This window comes from Mauremys mutica, chromosome 1 (assembly GCF_020497125.1).
Source record: "Mauremys mutica isolate MM-2020 ecotype Southern chromosome 1, ASM2049712v1, whole genome shotgun sequence".
Lineage (NCBI taxonomy): Eukaryota > Metazoa > Chordata > Testudines > Geoemydidae > Mauremys > Mauremys mutica.
In genome coordinates this window covers 62,826,285-62,840,614 of record NC_059072.1, presented here as the reverse complement: position 1 = coordinate 62,840,614, position 14,330 = coordinate 62,826,285, and positions in this window count along the sequence as shown.

Sequence of the window (14,330 nt, the reverse complement as noted above, 5' to 3'; positions counted from 1 at the left end):
GCTCTTTGACTCTTTAATTTGCCAGACCTAGTTTTGAAGGAAATGCTGCTGAGAACACTTACTACTGCATGGGCAGCCACGGGAGGGAAGAAGTTTAAACTCCAACTGAGAGGCTTGTTGCTATAGTTCTATGACAGTCTTGCATCTTAATTTTTCTTAATGTGAAAGCTGCATAAGTGTGAATATAGAGGCATGTATAGTTCATAGTTAAGGTTGCTTTAAGCTTTTCAGTCTAAAGGATTTTAACCCTGCTTTGTTATGCACTTGGTTAATGACTATTAGGTTTTATATACACTGCCACTTTCTTGCTCAAGGGTGTGAAAAAACGCCCCCCTGACGGCTGCACGTTTCAGTCCTGTAAAGTGGCAGTGTAGACAGTACACCAGCGCTGGGAGCGCTCCTCGCTGGTGCCGTGACTACACGGCCACGTTGCTAATGAAGACGTGCCCTTAGTGTCAACATTTATTGTGCACATCAATGAAAACTTAATGTCAGAATTTATAATATTTTTCAAGACCCTCAGCCCTGGAGTTAACAGCCTTGCCTACTGATGGTTGCTTGCATATTTAACCTTTCCAACGTTCCATTTAATTTGTTCTAAAATATAGCTACACTTTTTCAATATTTAAAACATAATCAGCAACTAAATTCAGCCATCTACATCTGCTTCTCACCACTTATATAATCAAAATTTATTCTCTCCCCATAAATTCTTTCTACGTTAGTTAAGAAATCCTACATTCCTTCTGTCTCTTCCTTCAACTGTCTCCTGGGGGGAGAAAAGTCTTCCAGTATGTCTGGACTGTCCACAAATATGCACCAAGTGGGGAAGAAAGAATTAGGAGTTGAGAGTCCTTCAAAGAGAACACCTTACAACTTTCTGTTGTACGGATAAAGCACTAGTGCCTGTATTGATTCCATGTACAAAAGGAAAGGGATGGTCTCATGATCTAGACCAAACTACTTGGAAGATAAAACTACTTTAAAGATAAAAGCTTGCACTTTTAATGTCAGCCAGAAAACACCAGACAGCTGAGACAGCACTGGTGTTACAGGGTGCTGAATTCTGGACTACAGTACCTGAATGGACTAGAGCACAGTAAACTAATGCATACATGACAAAGGTCATGCTGCACAAAGGGAAAAAAGCTGCTACTTGCAGCCCAGGTTTTAAAAGATGCTCAATGACAAGTCTGATTTACAATTAGTGCCTTTCTTCCAACTGATGCTGTTTTACTTCTATTCACTTGTTCTGGGTGCTTTCTCTGCATACTCATACATCCAGTTTTATCTGGATTAAACCTGTGCTCAATCTCATTTGTGCTGGGACATGGTCTAATATTTAAGGATTAAAGTGTAAGATACAAAACTATTATCTTTATGGAAAGTTTGTTTTGAAACAAAATGGAACCTGGTAATTGACCAATTGGAGTTATCAACAACTGGGTCACAGTTGTTTATAAACTTCAATCTCAACATGGGATATGCTACTGCCGCATCCTGGATCATGGTAACTACTTTGCATTATGTACAAATCCCCTTTCACACTAAGCAGAAGCTCTAACTGGGAAATGTTAACTATGTAAAATAATTTGAAAATTGTGTACATCCTACATTAAACCGACTCACTGAAAATAACTCTCATTCTGCCCTGCTATTACGAGTAAACTATACCACATCAGCTAGAATTAGTCACTATATCATAAAAAAGTAGACCTGAATACAGCTCCTAATTGAGCTACACTGGCCTGGACACTACAAATATGTCAGTATAACTATTTTGCTATGGGATGTGGAAAATCTACACTGCTGAGTAATGCATTTATACTAACCTAACTCCGGGTGTAGACAGTGCTATGTTGACAGGAGGACTTCTGTTATCAACATAGCTACTGCCTCTTGAGGAGATGGAGTACCTATGCCAATAGGAGAAGCTCTCCGATTGGCATAGGTAGCATCTTCACTAAGTGCTACAGCGGGGCAGCCTCAATGCTGTAACTGTAGACAAGTGCTCAGTACTACAGTGTCCTCTCTTTCCTTCCTCTAGGGATGGGTATATTTCTAGTGTTCCTGGACTGCATTGAATAACTTTTAAAACATGATTCTTGTAGATCCACACTGATCAGTCATACAGAGAGTTGAATTGTCCCACCTCTGAAAAAATCTGGGACATCTACTCCCAATTTGCTTTATCATAATGAAGTCCTAGGGGACTTGCTGTTATGTTAGTATGGGTCTGAAAAATCAACAAACACTGCAGCAAGTTATATTACACTGGCAACAATTGTAAGTAATAAGTATTCACCTGCTGCAGATGTAGTGTAGTGGTTCCCAAATGGGTTCGAGAACTCCTGGGGGTTCATGAAATGTTACAGAGTTCTCGGGGGAAATTCCCTAATGGCGGACAGAGCTGTCCCTAGGGATCCTGGGCAGCACAGGGCCACCAGCCTGGAGCCCCTGGACTTCCAAGAGCAAACAGATCAAAGCAAGCATATCTATCACACTGAGGAGATTTAAACTTTAAGACTCCTTATAAGAAATGGAAAGGGAGGTGCTGTTTTTAAAATTAAATAGGCAGCTAATATTGTTTTTAAAATTATGAAGAACAAGTTTAAGCTTTGTTGTAACGTGTTGTTTGCCTAGACTGCTCAAGACCTGAAAGCTTGTGTAGGAGGAATGCTTTGAGTTGGCTTCTTAAATATCTTCATGCTGTTTCACATCTGGTGTTCCTTGATGAAACATACGAGCCTTGTCATATAACAGGTTTATTCAAAGTGATACAAGCTACAAAAGTGAGATCTTGGAAGATGTTGCTGTTTTCATAATGTAATAAAAATATTGTAATATAGTGTGTAATAAGCATGTCATAAAAACAAATTTTATATTTCCAAGATCACTGCTTTTATAATTTATACTCAGGTAAAGGAGAAAATCCGTGGAAATATTCATTTTTAAGAGGGGGTTCACGAGACTTGAGATTCTAGTGAAAGGGGTTCACTGATTGTTAGGAATTACTGATGTAGTGGAACTTAGTGCCTCCCTATTTGCAATTTATGTGATCAAATCCCTGAATGAGTCTTTAGGGAAAAGTGCAGCAGTGTATGCAATTGTTTTCCTAGCAGGAACACACTATAAGTTGTTTCACTGAGAAGGAATATTTTTAAAAGATCTGTTGATAGCGTACTTTTGTCAAAAATAGGAAAGGAATGAGGTGTATGTTTTCACCATACCTTAATGGACTCAACATGCTTACACACAAGTCCCATTTATTTCATGATTGTCAGACAATTTAACTTGATTTTTGAAATTCATGTATGGTTAAATTCTGATCCCCTGGATCATGCTGAATAGCATATTATTGCACAAGTTCCGCAATGGGACTACTTGTAGGGTAAGATGCTACTCCGTGTGTGCAAGGTGATCAGAATCTGGTCCATATTAACAAGAGTATAACAAGATCTTTGTGCAGGTTGAGTGTTGAGAAACGTGAGCCATTAAAATAACTACATGTGATAGTGAATGCAAATACAATTTTAATATAAATTATTTACTACTTAATCATGTTTGCTTTAGCAGAGCAAAGAATAAGGACACTTCTTTTTTTGTCACCCAAGATGCAGGAAAGCACCCATGAAGTGATTTTTACCTCAAGCGGAGATCTGTAGATTGATCACATAAATCTGATAAATACATTTAATGTTTCATCTTCAGCATTTTAAATCATTAGGTGGCACTTAGAACATTTAATTTTATTCTAGTAATGTACATTTTAAGATTTTTTTTTCTCTAGTATACTTCCTGTTATAGTGAACTAGGCTGTGGTGTGATGCTTTATTCAAGTCCAAGACTACAACAGTTTTCTTTGCTATGAAAGGCTGCATCTCGCTCAAGAGCCATGAGTTGAGCAGTATCAGTCTAACTAGCACAAAATGTGTATTTGATTTACTTGACTAGGTTTTTTTTGGCTAGCCTTGATTAGGTTACCAGATTTATGGATGGGTAATCTGACACTTCCATCAGTAAATGAGGCATTAGCAGAGAACAGTGCTGTTGAAACATTTCTTATCTAGGCCACAAGATTTTTGAAAGCCACGATTATATTTTTAGATTCTTATTTGGTATAGTGAGAAAAAAATAAGGGGGAGATTTTCTAAGGAAATTAGGCACACAACTCCCTTTGAAATTTGGGCAACTAGATCCAGATCTTGAAGGTATTTAAGCTCCTAACTTCCACTGATTTCAATGGAAATTAGGAGCCAAAATACCTTTGAGGACCTGGGCCTTAATTCCCATCTATACCTTTGCAAATCTTTCCTGCGTATCCAAACTCTATTCTTAATGCATTAGTACATTCTCATCAGAATAGGTAAGAATTTATGGCTGCATCTTAACATCAATAAAACTTATATGCAGAAGTCTATGCAGCCTTTATGGATTCAAGCTCTTTAAAAGCATTTTGCAATACTCTGAAGATCTAGGTTGCTTATGCCGCAGGGTTAAAACTTTAATATATTTTAAAGTAGTTACCATAGTCAGACTACTATTACCTGATAGCACTGATGATTCAAGTAAATTACATGTATGAATATCCCTCTGTTGCTACTAGTTCAGATGCTCAAGTCTCTATTAGTATGAATATTGTATTTCTTTGTAAATCAACAGAATGCCTATTATGAATATTGGCTTCTGTGGTAATTGAGTAGAATTCAGTACCTTTGAAAACATCATTGTTAGAGTATATTATTAGCTTTGCAGAGTCTTGTAGAGCTAAGCCTTTTTACAAAAATTAGCTCCTCACATAAAAAAAATCTCACTGAACAGGCTACATTAGCGGCAGCCTCTTTCTACTACTTCCCATAGTATGAGATTTGTGTAGTAATAGCTATGACCACAAGGAGATGCAAGGGAATAACAAAAATCCAGTTTATACACTTAGGCCCCAATCCTGTAAATAGTTATGCATATAAGTAATGTTACATATCTGAATAGTCTCAATTAATTAATTGGGATTATTTCCATGTGTAAAATTACTTGCGTTTGTGGGATCAGATTTTCAGAACTGCTGCTAAGCACTCTGGAGCTGCAAGTGACGAGCACTTCTGAAAACCAGGTTCTGTAATATAAGTTACTTGAGCTTGAGGTTCTGCTCTTGGGGTTCTTGCAATCTATAATAGTGTGTGGTATCTGAACTGCCAGCTGCCTAAATACTTTGCAACAGGAGCAAACTAAACACAAAAATCAATATAATTTAAGTAGCAGACTGAAACTGTCACACTTCACATACACAGGTACATATGATTTTTCAGAGAGCAAATTGCAATGTGACTATTTGAACTCCCTCTCTAGAACAATTTCATTTTACTCAAGAAAAATGATCCATATGGAACTACTGATTTGAAAGGTTCAGAATAACCTCACCTTAGAGTAAAAAAAAAAATCAGTTAAAAATACTCCGATAAAGTGGGAAAAGCAGATTTTTTTATCACTACTTTAGAACACACAGAAACACAAGGCAGACTTTCAATTAGAAACAGGCTACAAGATTACATTGTGATAAGGAGGAACTGAACAGCTACAAGAACCACATTTAATCAGAACATCAAGGAGGAGCAGCAGCTAGGAGAGAGAGTTTTATAATTGCTTTACATAATTTGGCAGAATGTTGTAGGTCTGGGTCACTACACAATGCAGTAACTTGTGACAAATGTCTTGAGACTGGAAAATGCAGTTACCAGTGAGAATTCAAATTCTGCTGATTTAATTATAGTCAAAACAATAGATGAAAGACCATTTCAAAACTAAATACCTGAAACATTTATTTCATGCCATGCATTATTTCTTATCCGTAAGCATTATAATGATTCCAACAGACATTTGTCCCACAAATTACACTGAATCTGTATTGTTATAGTCAAATAATGCTAGTATTACAAACACTACAGCAATCTCATCCCATTATTCCTCAAGATGAAAAGACAAGAAGTCAAGAACATGGTAAAATATTAGTTGATTCTATTTGCATTGCCCATCTGTGCTCCTTCAGTCATCCATTGTCCTGTGCCAGATCTGGGATGAGAGAAGCTCCAGTTGGTGCTATTCTTCATAGTATAATTTTGAGGAATAAAAGGTACCCACTGTGACCTAGCTACCCCTTGGTGCAAACTGGCAGCAGGCACAGAGGGTGCGTAGAATTTTACAGGTATCTCTTAGGTTGGATATCTGCATAATAGTTTAGCAAAGCATAGCATGTCAGGTCTCTACCAAGAGCCCACTGATTATCATAATCATTGCAAAATGTATGTACAGATCATAATTAAGAAGTTATTAATCTATATGGAAAATTATGCTTTTAAGGTCTTGGAGTTAAGGTGTAGGGATATTAAAGAAGGTTTATATTAGACATGGTTTATATGAAAAATGACATTGTTAATTGATGCCTCATAACTAAAGGTTTATGTTAAAAGTAAATTTGTGATTCTAACCTGCAAGCCACCAGCTGTGTCTGTGTGAAGCCTGCTCAAAGAAATACTTTGTATAAAACTTGTTAAACATTAATTAACTCTAAGTAAGCCAAAACAGTAGCTGTTATAGTGTATAAATAGAGACCCCCACCCTCTGTAAGTTTTCATCTCACTTTAGCTTTGATTATTAAAAGACAGGGAGTCTCACATAAATTGGTAACACCCCAAAAAGTAAAGAAACAGTGAAATAGATGTGATTAAGATAGAGAATGTATGTGACTGAATGGTTAGGGAGTCACCAGCCTGAAGAATTCAGTGTCGGCTGAAGAAGGTGTCAAGTGGGATCAACCAGATGACCCCCCGGAGGGCAAACTGGAATCCACCCACCACACCTCAAAGGAAGGAAAAACAAAACATCTAATAACATGGAGCCAGCCATCTGCTGATTGATTTAGCAACAGCAGAATGAAGCAACTCCTATGAACTAACATAGGGAAAAATCCCTATAAAACTGGATTCTAAAGAATAAGGACTTTGAGTCTATGGTTCTGCTGCCAGCCTCCAAGAGCATCGGATTCATCTGACACAGACTCGGCTCCATCCTCATGACCAAGATACCTGGCCAGTAACTTGGCATGAGCAACATCTAGGCTGGTAACTATAACATCTATACAGAACCTGAATGAATGATTGTGTGGATGAATATGTGTGTGTGTGTGTATAAGGAATAAGTAGTAATGGAAACAAGTAGGAAAACATTGTCTTTTGTTTTGTTATGGTATTTACAATAAATGTGGCATCTTTGCCTTATCCCTCTTAATAAGATCCTGCTGGTTTTTATTATATTGGTATAACATTTTGGTGGAGAATAGCGAAAGGGGGATTATTGGTATTTTTGCCTCACTTATTGTAAACCATTCTGTGTGCACACAACCGGCTCTACAGAGCACGGTTCTATTCTTGGTTAACCAAAACTTGCTGGCCCCCGTGTGGGTAGCAGGAAAATAAAGAGCTCATAAGATTTTTAACAAAAACTGCTGGCCCCCGTGTGGGTAGTAGGAAAAGTAAAATTGTTAACAAAAACTGCTGGCCCCCGGGTGGGTAGTAGGAAAAGTAAAATTGTTAACAAAACCTGCTGGCCTCCGTGAAGGTAGTAGGAAACATAAAATTGTTAACAAAATCTGCTGGCCTCCATGAAGGTAGTAGAGAAAGAAGAAAAAAATATATATATCAGGAGCAACAAGAGGGTCCCAGGGACCAGACAGTGCTGCTCGCTGAACAAAATTTAAAATGTTTAAGAAAAGGCAAGGGAAAACAGTCCCAGAGGAAGAAATGAAGTCAAAAGTAGCTTCTACCTCACCTTTTATTAAAGAGATAACGCCTTTTCAGCAAATTCTCCAAAGATATGGGCACAGTCCTTGGACTGAACAAGCCCTTGCAGATATCTGCACCATTTTGGACCTAGAGGATAGATTGGCCCAATATATCCTCATATGCAAACCCCTAAATGCAGTAAAAAGAGATGCTGCAGGGATCTGGCTGCTGTGGAAGGCTTGTAATGACAGCTACCTCCACCTAGCAACCTGTAAAGAGGAGAAAATATCTCTAAAAGAAAAACTATCCCAATTGGAAAAAGGGGTAGAAAATTGGAAAGTAATGGCACATTGGGAAAAAGAGGTTTGGGACCCCCGAAAAACATGGGAAGAAAATATGTAAAACTACCATTGTAAGCTGCTCTTTTAGGAATTAGGGGTTATAGTGCTTAATATTTATCAGTCTGGTTTTTTTTTTGTTGTGATTGGTTGTTGTTCACAACTGGTGGGAAAATGTAAAAACAAACAAACAAAAAAAAACTGCATTAAGATTTACAAGCCTCTGCTGCAAAAGCAGAAAAATAAAAATGTATGTAGTACTCAAACCCAGTTAGATGCCCTTAAGGTTGGGTACAGAGAGTTAAAACAGCACTCTCAAATCCTACAACAGCAGTAACATCAGAAGAAGGAACATTTGAGACCCCAGAAGGGGCAGGTTTTTGGGACCTCTCTGGAGAGTAGGAAGGGGAATATTTGGGTAAATTCTTCCTCCCAGGGCCAGAATGCCATTGCAACAGTAACAACAGTGCCTGCTTCTGCCTCAGACCTCCAGGCCGTGGCAAAGTGGCTGGGAATTTTAAAATGAATTTTTTTTTTGCAACACTTAATTAGCATTTGTGCAGCCCCAAGTACCAAACACACAGTGGCAGAGACTAAGCAGGGTCTGCCAGGTGGAAGCACTGTGCTAATTTATTTCTAAGCTTTTATCTTTCAGGCTCTAAAACCAAAACATCAGAAGAGCTGGTACCAGCTGAAGAGTTATAAAATACCATGGTTATAGTGTCGCGACAAAGTCTGTGTTCAGTGTTCTGTGTTGCATGTTCTCTGTTGCATGTTCTGTGTCTGTCTCTAGTGGTGTCCTGTGCTAGCATTGGGTCCAGAAAAAAAATACTACACTAGACAGAGCAAATGTCTTTTTCTCTCTCTACTTCCCCCATGTCCATCCAACTTATCAATCACCACTTGTGTCCAAAAGACTTTGGTCCCCAGTGCATCAGGTTTATTTTTTGTTACGTTTTCCACACTTTTCTCTATACACTCTGGTTCTACTTCCCCAAGTCCTAAAGGGTAGTTCTTGGGCCCCCCATAACCTGTAAGACCTTGACCCATAATTGCAGGGCCCCATCTTTCAGGTCCCCAAAAACCTCTTAAGTACAACTGTTAAAAATAGGGAATTCTGCAATATTTTAGCAAATAAATGTTAGTTTAAGTCCAAATCAGCTTAATCTTGCATGACAACTGTGGTCCTCCTACAAAAATCTTATTTCTTGTGTGTGCTTAAGAACCTCAGAAACTTTTATTGTTTGATGGCTATTGCAGCATCAAACTTAGGCCTCATCTTATGTGTCAATGTACCCAATTATTGTAATGGTTATGGGTTTTTTTGTATTCCCAATTATTATAACTATAATTGTTTGGATTTGTGTTTAGGTTATATCTGGTCTTTAGTCAATTGTAATGGTTTTAGTTATATTCACCTGGTTATAATTGTTTGGTTTGTTTACAACAGATCACCTGTGCCCTACCATGACAACAACTACTGTAATGATCATAGATCAAGGGGCAGAGTGTTAGCAGCCCCCAGTAGATAAATGTAAATGCAATGTCAGTACTGTTTTTACTAAACAAATAACTTATTATGGTATAATATATTCTTTGGATGGTCCCCAACCACTACTGGCATCCTATCAGTAATGCTACATCCCTTAATAGTTGTCTTAGTATTAAATTGTATTTGTATTATTAAAATGTTTAGCATGTGCTTTTGGATAAAAACAATGTACAATAGATTGAAATCACAAACCCATGTTGCCTCACAGTACCTTCTTTTAAACAGGTTACATAGAAAGTGACACTAACGAGTATATGTATATCGTAGTGTCAAAAGGGGGATTATGTAGGGATATTAAAGAAGGTTTATATTAGACATGGTTTATATGAAAAATGACATTGTTAATTGATGCCTCATAACTAAAGGTTTATGTTAAAAGTAAATTTGTGATTCTAACCTGCAAGCCACCAGCTGTGTCTGTGTGAAGCCTGCTCAAAGAAATACTTTGTATAAAACTTGTTAAACATTAATTAACTCTAAGTAAGCCAAAACAGTAGCTGTTATAGTGTATAAATAGAGACCCCCACCCTCTGTAAGTTTTCATCTCACTTTAGCTTTGATTATTAAAAGACAGGGAGTCTCACATAAATTGGTAACACCCCAAAAAGTAAAGAAACAGTGAAATAGATGTGATTAAGATAGAGAATGTATGTGACTGAATGGTTAGGGAGTCACCAGCCTGAAGAATTCAGTGTCGGCTGAAGAAGGTGTCAAGTGGGATCAACCAGATGACCCCCCGGAGGGCAAACTGGAATCCACCCACCACACCTCAAAGGAAGGAAAAACAAAACATCTAATAACATGGAGCCAGCCATCTGCTGATTGATTTAGCAACAGCAGAATGAAGCAACTCCTATGAACTAACATAGGGAAAAATCCCTATAAAACTGGATTCTAAAGAATAAGGACTTTGAGTCTATGGTTCTGCTGCCAGCCTCCAAGAGCATCGGATTCATCTGACACAGACTCGGCTCCATCCTCATGACCAAGATACCTGGCCAGTAACTTGGCATGAGCAACATCTAGGCTGGTAACTATAACATCTATACAGAACCTGAATGAATGATTGTGTGGATGAATATGTGTGTGTGTGTGTATAAGGAATAAGTAGTAATGGACACAAGTAGGAAAACATTGTCTTTTGTTTTGTTATGGTATTTACAATAAATGTGGCATCTTTGCCTTATCCCTCTTAATAAGATCCTGCTGGTTTTTATTATATTGGTATAACAAAGGCAGGTCACCAGAAGGTGACTGTAACACAGAGGCACATTGATGGTTCATTACTGTGTGTCAGCAACTCTTGTCAGGACTCACTACACTTAACATTCTGTTGTTATGTTATATATACCCAAAAGATGACATGTAATATATCACTGGAAAACTAATAACTCACTGATCATTAATATTCTTGCATAATGTATATATGTGGTGTGTACACCAAAAGTTATGGATATGTGCTAAAATTATGTTCTTAAAACATGTTTGGCAAGCAATGCTAAAGCTGAGTCCCCATATACAATGAAATGTGTATTTTTCTGTCTGACCAGCCTGGTCATCAGGCAGAGACAATTAAGGTACCTTTAAATAAAAGGTAAACAAAACCATCAACCTAGTGAGTGTGGGAGGGGGTCTGAACCTCAAATAATAAGCAATCGAATCAACTGATTGTATATACTTTTGCTGTATTATAAAAGTGTATCAAGCAGCATCTTTTTTGAAAACTTGTGACATATTACACGATCAATATCATTGTGAAATATATATATATATATAAACACTATAAAAGGAATTATAGATACTTACTGATATTATGCTTTAAAGTTTGACCAAACAAAGGGTGAAACAGGTTTTCTCCCAGACAGGAGGCAAGGTAATATTGTGGAATCAAAACAATGGAAGCCCAATTTACATACAAGTCGGTAGGGAGATGGAAAGTCCACAAGGAGGGAAGAACAGCATCCTACTTCTTGAAACAAAGTCAATGGACTCTGAAAAATATAAGGAGAAAAGAGCCATTTTGGCATCTTTCACCTAGGAAGACAAGGGCAACCAGAGCCTTGTACTTCCATGGAAGATCCTGACTGAGAGAAAGTCAGCCGTGGTTGTAAAGCAGAAAGATTGGTAAGTAATCTACCTTGAATAAAGATGGTAGCTTGTTAAATTACATCTTAACCATTAGAAAGTGTATTTTTAATTTTGTTTGCTTCTAACCATTTTGTCTTTATCCCTTGTACTTGAATGTACTTAAAACCTATCTCTTTTGATTAAATAAACTTGTTTTACTTATAATCTCAACCAACTCAGTCCCTATGTTTGAATTGAAGTTATTGTCGATGCCAGTTAAAGTAAGAAACTGTGCTTTTGTCTCTTTAAAGGGGCACTGACCCTTATTATTTCTCCAAGTGTGCTAGGAGAGGGCTGGACACTTCAGGGCAGATGGTTTGGGGGAAATTTGGGACTGAGAGTGTGTTGGTGACACCCTGCAAGTAGCAAACAAGACTGGAGGAGACCAGGGTGGGGCTGTTGTGTTGTAGGCAGGCTGCTTGGGTCAGAGTCCTGAACTAGGGCTGCACAGCATACAGCCACTCAGGGAATTGCATACTTGCCTGCTCGCTATTGGTGTCTGGGCTGTGAGCCACAACAGCAGAACATTTAAGGCCCCAGGGTTACAAGAACATAAGAACGGCCCTATTGGGTCAGACCAATGGTCCATCTAGCCCAGTGGTTCTCAAACTTTTGTACTGGTGACCCCTTTCACATAGCAAGCTTCTGAGTGTGCCCCCCCTTATAAATTAAAAGGACTTTTTAATATATTTAACACCATTATAAATGCTGGAAGCAAAGCGGGTTTGGAGTGGAGGCTAACAGCTTGTGACCCCCCCCCCCATGTAATAACCTCACGACCCCCTGAGGGATCCCAACCCCCAGTTTGAGAACCTCTGATCTAGCCCAATATCCTGTCTTCTTACAGTGGCAAATGCCAGGTGCTTCAAAGGAAATGAACAGAATGGGGCAATTATCAAGTGACCCTCCCCTGTCATCCAGTCCCAGTTTCTGGCAGTCAGAGGCTTAGGAACACCCAGAGAATGGTGTTGCATCCTTGACCATCTTGGCTAATAACAATTGATGTGCCTATCTTCCATGAACGTATCTAATTCTTTTCTCAACCCAGTAATGGTTTTGGCCTTCACAACATCCCCAGGCTATGAGTTCCACAGGTTGACTATGCCTTGTGTGAAGAAGTACTTCCTTTTGTCTGTTTTTTGCTGAGTTACTTCCCTCCTTTTATTAAAAGTTTCTTTGTTACACTCAGACTCTGTGCTTGCAAAATGGGAAGTGTTGCCTCTTAGAGGTGCCCAGAGGGTGGTGTGTAATTGTCCCAGGTCACTGGGTGGGGGCTTGAGCTGGTTTTGTGTTGTATACTGAACCTGGCCCTTGTTGCTGCCAACTCTGACTGGCAGAAGGGTTACATCTGTAATAAAACTGAAGGGGGTAGAAAGATGACTCAGGAGATCTAGGTTCAATTTCCAGCCCTAACAGATTACCTGTATTGGTTTGGGTAAATCACTTAATATCTCTGTGCCACAGTTCCCTAGCTGTAAAATGAGATGATGACTCTTCCTTTCTTCCACCCTTTGTCTATTTAGATAGTAAATTGTTTGGGGGTAGAGACTGTCTCTTACTATTTATATTTACAGAGGCTTGTGCAATTCAACCTTGCTTGAGGCCAGTAAGTGCTACTGTAATACAAATAATAATGCTGTTGTTTGATAATGATAATTCTAAAAATTGCAATTATTCTTCCCATGCAGGAACACTTACTATGTGCCATACAAAGCAGTAGGAGGCCCATGCCAGATACTCCATCATCTTGGTCGGGTCCATAAAATATTTTACTTTTTTGTTTACCAGTTTTGAGTTACACTATTCCTCACCAAGGCTCAGCCTGACAACCCAGGAACCTGAGTCTTTGTTTATGGGATTTACCCCAGGGAGAAAAAATATTGTTCTATTGTTTCTATTTAACCTTTGCACATACACAGGATCTGAGTCATTTGCCTTGGCCTTCAGAGTGCTGTACATGGTATACAACCACTTGGCTGGGCTTTATGTTTTGATGTTGGATGATAACTCCCTACATCTCTCTCTTTTCTCGGAATGTAATTTATTTGTACTAGGTTTGTTCTTGTACACACTTTCAATTGTGCTTGGCCCTTGTGTGGCATTTACAGTATATTTAGTTTTCCATTTTTTTAAATTGAAGTAACTGCTAAAACTGGATTAGGCACTTCTGTAGAAAATATACTTCAGCAAACAATTTTACATTAGTCCATCCCCAGGGGCAGGCAACTTAATGTAAACATTTTCTGTCTCTACCATAAGCAATTATTTTGATACTTTTTGCAAGCTTCTACTATGGATGAAACACAGGATGGATAAAACATCCTTCTGACATAGTAAAATTTTCAAAAGTGCTTAAGATTTAGGCTTCCAAGTCACTATGCACACATAATGGGATGAGGTCTTTTGGATGACTGGCTCAGTAATCTGAGGTATATACCAAGAGTCAGGGCATTCAAAGGGCCATTGCTCACTTTTTAAGCCAAGTTCATTTACCTCCTTCTCCCACCCATGTGGTGGGCCACTCTCTGCAAATAAATA